Source organism: Xiphophorus couchianus, chromosome 2 (assembly GCF_001444195.1).
Source record: "Xiphophorus couchianus chromosome 2, X_couchianus-1.0, whole genome shotgun sequence".
In the NCBI taxonomy this organism is placed as follows: Eukaryota; Metazoa; Chordata; class Actinopteri; order Cyprinodontiformes; family Poeciliidae; genus Xiphophorus; species Xiphophorus couchianus.
This window is the reverse complement of record NC_040229.1, coordinates 18,487,453-18,493,863: the sequence shown is the minus strand read 5'-3', so window position 1 is coordinate 18,493,863 and position 6,411 is coordinate 18,487,453. Positions and strand designations below refer to the sequence as shown.

The 6,411-nt window shown below is 36.1% G+C and overlaps 1 long non-coding RNA gene and 1 other non-coding gene across 2 annotated transcripts; one reads left to right on the top strand and one right to left on the bottom strand.

Moving 5' to 3' along the window:
* The first annotated feature begins 1,566 nt into the window (after nucleotides 1-1,566).
* trnar-acg (transfer RNA arginine (anticodon ACG)) lies at nucleotides 1,567-1,639 on the top strand. The gene has a single exon. It is a non-coding gene; the product is annotated as a tRNA-Arg (tRNA).
* Nucleotides 1,640-3,165: 1,526 nt separating this feature from the next.
* On the bottom strand, nucleotides 3,166-5,662 carry LOC114152063 (uncharacterized). The gene is made up of 2 exons (XR_003597058.1): nucleotides 5,270-5,662; nucleotides 3,166-4,492 (listed from the first exon to the last, which is right to left on the bottom strand). It is a non-coding gene; the product is annotated as an uncharacterized LOC114152063 (long non-coding RNA).
* Nucleotides 5,663-6,411: the final 749 nt, after the last annotated feature.

Below are 6,411 nucleotides of genomic sequence, written 5' to 3'. Positions count from 1 at the left end.
TGGGGGTTTTTTTGTTGTTTTTTTTTGCACAATTTACCATGCCTTCCTCGGGAAACCATGTCACTGAAAAGGCAGGAGTTTATTTGATCACATCCATTGGACAAAAAATAACGCTAAAACACAAAATAACAAATCATATGATGGTTTCTTGTGCGTACATGTTTTCTTGGGCCATATTCAGTGATCATCGGATTTTATTACTCTAGAGGGCGCTGTTGCCTAAGTAACCACTTAAGCCTACCCTTAAAAGCAAGACGTAGCGGCCTAACGAGTCACATTTATACAGGAGCCTCTTAATAAATGGGATTATCATGGAAAAGTTTATTTATTTTAGTAAAGATTACAGCAAATGGAAACGCACCAAAAAGTGAGTTTCTTAAAAAGTAGAACATAATACCAATAAAAATGTTTTTAAATAGGTAAATGGGGAGTTATGTCCATGTTAAGACTACTGATTTTGACATTGATGGAGCAGATAAGTCATTGACAAACTCGACAAGAACTGTAAGTTACAATATGTCATTGCTCAAGAAGCTTGATTTTTATACAGTGGTTCATTGTACATGTACAATGCTACATTGAAGCATATTGAGTAGCTTGATTTGAATCCCAAACATTTTCTCAAGGTTTCGCTATCCTGATGCTGTCTGTAGTTTTGCTGTTTAACAGCGCCCTCTGGAGGCACATTATTGGTGTAACAGCGGAATGCCAGATTTGTCAAATGTACTGTATTCTATATTAAAACCAAAGACAGGTAGAGAAGAAGCGCGGAGACTGGTTAGCCAATGAGGAGCAGAACACAATGCACTGTGAAAAATAAACTGCACAAAAAAAATTATTATACCGCGGCAGCGCGGCTATGGATGGTATGTAAAAGAATTGATTTTGCCTTCCAGAGTTGTCCGCATGCGCGAAATTTCCTTATGCAAACAACATGCAGGGGTCTATATTTGTATATCTGATTAAGAGAGCGGATTAAGAGAGTGAGTCAGGCCGCAGCGTCACAGTCAAAGGAACAGTGAAATACGCGAGTCACAATTTGTCCTACTGTACTTCGTATTGAAGATTAAAATGATGATTTTACTGTAGTTATTTGTAAGAAAGCGTTATATTTGTTTTAAAAAATGCTTGGGCCTGTATTTAATTATGCTCTATAATAATTGTAAAAAATAAAGGTAACTACTTCACGGATTTCGCCCATCACGGGTTCTTTTCGGAACGCAAACCCCGCGAAAGACTTCACTGTACACCAAAAAAAATGAATCTTCTAAAATGCAGCATTCCATTAAAATCTAAAATCTGTATATAAACTTTCGTTCTGGTTGTTTATTTACATTTCGCATTATAACACGACGAAAAAATATGTAAGTTTTTCCCTTTGTTCTGAAATGTATGAAATAAATTAATTACAGTAGCTATAAATTACAATGTCAGTAATTTATAGCTGACATTGTCAGCTATAAATGTAAACGCAAATGTAAACATAAACCAGGAAACACTATGAAAAAACGGTCTTTGATTGATTCAATTATGGAACACTGTTTCAGAAGCTGCCCACCATGTCTCGGGCCAGTGGCGCAATGGATAACGCGTCTGACTACGGATCAGAAGATTCTAGGTTCGACTCCTGGCTGGCTCGAAATTACTTTTTTCCTGTTTAAAAAAAAACAATTAAGGTTTTGTTACAAGTGAACACTTTTACAACTGTACGAGTTTCAGATACCCAGTCAGATTGCCTCCACTTACCAATATTTTACCGAGAATTGCACTAGCATAATTACGCTGTCCACTACAAATTGTAGAAAGCTCTTTTGTTGTGAAAGCGGACTGAATCCATTGAAACGTTACAATTTTGTCTCATTAAACAGCTAATAGCAATTGTTGCGCTGTACTTGACTACTTTACAGAATTTGAAATTGAAATAACTACTTTAAACTATGCCTGAAGAAATAGTAATATTCAAGCAGCAAATTAAGAGAAGGATACAGAAACATTCATGAAAAATAATGTAAACATGAGCAAGCATTTTACTTCGGGGCTTTTACTTCAAAAAGCATCCAAATAAAGTCATCCTATCAGTTACTGTATTCTTATATTAAATAATTTAAAGTGAGCAAATTATTTTATACTTTAACTCGTTTAGGAGATAAGTTCATGGCAGTTCACATATGACGCCCAAAAACACTTCTTTGCCGAAACGGTTGATTGATTAATTTACTTTAAGATTAAATTAAACGCTTTTTGTAGGATTATAAAACTAGCATTTCTCCTGTCTCGACAAAAGTTTTGTTTACCACCGCATAACGCTGGATCATCAGTATATAGCGGGACTCGAACTCAAGCAATTAATGTTACACAGCAGATGGCCACTACACGTTGATACACAAGCACCTCCAGAAAACCAATCAAGTCCCTTCATAATAACAGGTTGTACCAAAAATTTGTAATGCCGTAGTTCCTTAAAGACCTATGAGATTAAATAAATGTCCTATCAAACACATAAAACAAAAGCATTTTTGCATTAGAAGACCTCCTTGAATGTGCTTTTGTTTTTTAGTATATAATTAAATATTTGCTCCCTGCTCTCCAATTACATATCTTTTTAAGGTAAAACATTTTCCTTTTTCCCATAATGTCAAATTTTATATTGTTAATGTTTCACTATCCTAAATCTATGGAAAACAAGTGACCCTCTCACATTGGGAGAATCTTATCACGTAAAAGAAAATAAAATGACGCCACGATTCAGAGCTGTTTTTCTTAATAAGATCTTAAAGTATTTCCCAGCAAACAAAATGGCTTTTAACATTGAAAATCCATCTGAGGGTTGTTGCAATAACTTGGTTTAGTCATTTAGCTGTGCAGTCTTCCAGCCTGTTCTGCTCTTATAGACGCCCTACCTACAATCTTGAGATACAAGGTTCCCAAGTCCCTCTTCTACAAGCAGTCTTTTAGGAGTTCAGAATCTTTTGTTACTGGCTTTGTAAAACATGCAACCCTGCAAATGCATTGGGATAATTAGGAGGTTCATCTTTGCAAGTTTTGTATTTTAAGTAACAATTATATTTTTTACTAACTATATCAGCTCTGTGTATCAAAAACTATTTGCCAAAAAGCAAGTACTAGACTGTTATGAGGAAATTTCCCCCCGTGGTATTCTCCCATATAATTTAGTAATGTTTTATTACCCAAGGTTACAATGCCTTTTGGACTTTAGCCCTCTCAGGCAGCCATTTGTGTAGTGTGGATGGGTGTGACCTACAGTTATATCAAGGTGACCATATTTCTTTCTCCCAGGCAAAATGGTAAAAATAAACACTATACAGCACAGAAAAAGATAAACAAATATTCTAAAATGCATTTCATGAGAACGTTATATTGCTCAACAACATGGCTAAGAAGCAGCAAGAAATGTTGAAACAAGACCAATACTGAACAGGACAAACAGGTTTAAAAGTCATGATTAGGAGAAAAAAAAATATCTGAAGATATATTTTGTTTTTAAAAGGTTGGACAGCTGAATAAAGCATAATCCTCTACAGAACAGATGGATGGACTTATGACTGGTTTGTAACTGAACAAAGGGTCCCACCTCATATGAGTCAGATTGCAGCAAGGTGTGGACAGTTATTTGTCCCAAATGGGCCAGAGGTCTTCATCACTGCCATCAGTTTTATTGAGCTAACTTGTACAGCACTTTATGAGCACCTTTGCACTTTATTAAAATCCCTTTAACTAGCACTTAATGCTAAACTTTAAGTATATTTGCACATTTATCACCATTTGAAAACAGGATGTTTAAATTATTCACTGAATGTTTAACTTTATCTCCTTTGTTTAGCATTTAATACCTAGGATATTTAACGTTGTCCCCGATTTTTTATTTAATCAAGGATAATGCTTAACGTTATCCTTGATGTTTAACATTATTGTCAATGTTTATAAGATGTCAAATTTCATCTCCAGAAAAGTTTCCTTTTGTTAAACATTGGAGAAAAAGTTAAACATTCCAGATAGAGTAAACATAGCAATAATGACAAGGTGGGTGGGCGGGCGGTCAGATGGATGGATGGATGGATGGATGGAACCAGAATGGATAGAAAGAGGAAAACAGGATGGATGGATGAATGAAGGCAACCAGGTTGGATGAATGAAGGGAACCAGGCATGGATGTCTGGAGTTCATCTGGGTCTAATAGAAGCTTCTCATCAGGACGGTATAATTAAATTCTCATTTTCTTCTCTCAGATCTGCCCAGCAGGAGAAGCTCGCTGCGTCTCCTCTCTTCCAGTGTCCATCGGCTCAGTATGATGTAGCGACTCAAACTCAACAGGCGAGGCCTTTTTCAGGCTGTTTGATCTCAAATCTCCCCCACCAATGGCGCCTCAGATGAGCGAGTCATAGCGACACACCACCGACCCGTTCGGCTCATTACTGATGGTACCGGAGTCTGATTCCATCAAGCTGCTGTGGGACACCTGATGAAACTCTCCCTGCTCAAATATAAAAAGGAGAAACAGAAAATCAGAGATTCATTATTTTCATCAACATTTATTATGTTGTGATGGTGTTGTGATTTAAGCTCGACGGACCCAAAACGTGTGAGCACACGAACAGGAAATCAGCCAACACAGAATAATCAGACTTTACTTTTTTTATTCTTTTTTAGTGCTCCCACTAATCCCCCCCTCCACACACACACTAAAGAACCAGTTAAGTTTATAGCCTAAGTCTGTAACTTCAAATTGCAGTTCATAATCACCTCCCATAGGACAGACAGTATAGGCATATCATACATTTTCTGACTCCTTAGAGTCTGTTGAGTAATTTTTGTTGTTAAATCTTGTGTCTCTGAAAACCATTGGGATAAAATAAATGTATGTAGTTTGGTCAAAAGGTGTGGAAAAATGTGTATTATTTTTGGTTTAACAAGCTCTAGTGACCTCTGTGTTGGTCAGAGAGACTCAAAACCTGGTTAAATAAAAGCCAAGAGTCAAGATGGTACCACACATTATATTATAGACCTTTGACAAATGCCCATTCCATAAGCCTAAACCAGACATACACCAGTCTCAAAAAACAGAATTTGTCCAAAGGGGTTGTTTACTTCATGAGCTGATAACTATGACTCTTTTCAAAAAAATATCGATATATTTTGCCACCCTGAAATGTACAAACATGTGAAATTTTGGCCTCTGGCCCATGGACTATAACGTCATCGGTGGAAAAAGACAAACAACTTATAATAAGATTTACGAAAAATAACTTACCGAATAACCAACGCAGCGATTTCAAACATAGCGCTCCCGCGGCCCACTTGGCATCACTGCGGCCTTCTCATAGGCCAAGTACAAGTCGCCAAACTAGGCCTCGATAAACATTGACACGATTTCAGTCGGATCCACAAAAGTTTCAGTCATGAGGCTGGGCGTCCGCTCGGATTCCGCGTCTTGGGAGATCAGAAAATATAATTTATAATCCAGGTCCCAAAGTTCATGAATATCAGACCGACAGTTGTGTATCTCTGTGCGGCCAGACGCTAGCCGCATCTTTTTTAAACGATCACGTAGAAGCTGCGCCATATTTTTAACCAGCATGCCGCATGCGCGTCACGCTCATTAATAACAAAAATGGCGCCATTAGCCACTGTTGTCAGATTTGAAATTTTCCAGTCCAAACACAGGGAAGAACTAAGCCTGTAAAATTTGCCCAACTGCAAAGTAACAGTACGAATCTAAACCTCCTATAAAACTCATTTTAATAGCACTATATGCTATTAAAATATAGTGCTATTAATAGCATATATTAATAGCAAACTATATGAGGGATGACTGTATGAGAGATAAATTTGGTTTTATATTTTCAGAAGGTAATACCAAACTGCTTATGGAGAGTGAAGAGTGTCAAGTGACAATAAATAACTTAGGTAATAATTATTTAAGTGTGCCATCAATTTATTAAAACTCTTCACTGTCCATAGACCTGTGTCTTTTGATCCGTCTTTAAATAATATAAGTTTATTCATAAATTGCTCATTTAAAAATGTACAATAAAGTTTTGTAAAATACTTTTTTTTAACCTTTGATTATTCTTTTGCAAATATAAGCTTTTCTCTAATCGATCTTTAAGTGTTTCCTGATACTTGAATATATTTTATACATTTAAATGTATATGGGAAGCAGCAAATATAGTAATATTATAGATGGATTATTGCTAAAAATGTTTTAAATGTGTTAGTTATAGTGCAAAAATGCTGCTAATGCAACATTCTTTTCCTATTTGGTATACAAATAGAAAATAAATTCAGAATTTAAGTTGTATGATTCAATGAAGACACCTCGAATATAATACTTAAATCTATTCATATTTATCTTCCCACTGGTTGTTGGACAAAAATTGCAATTAGTCAAAC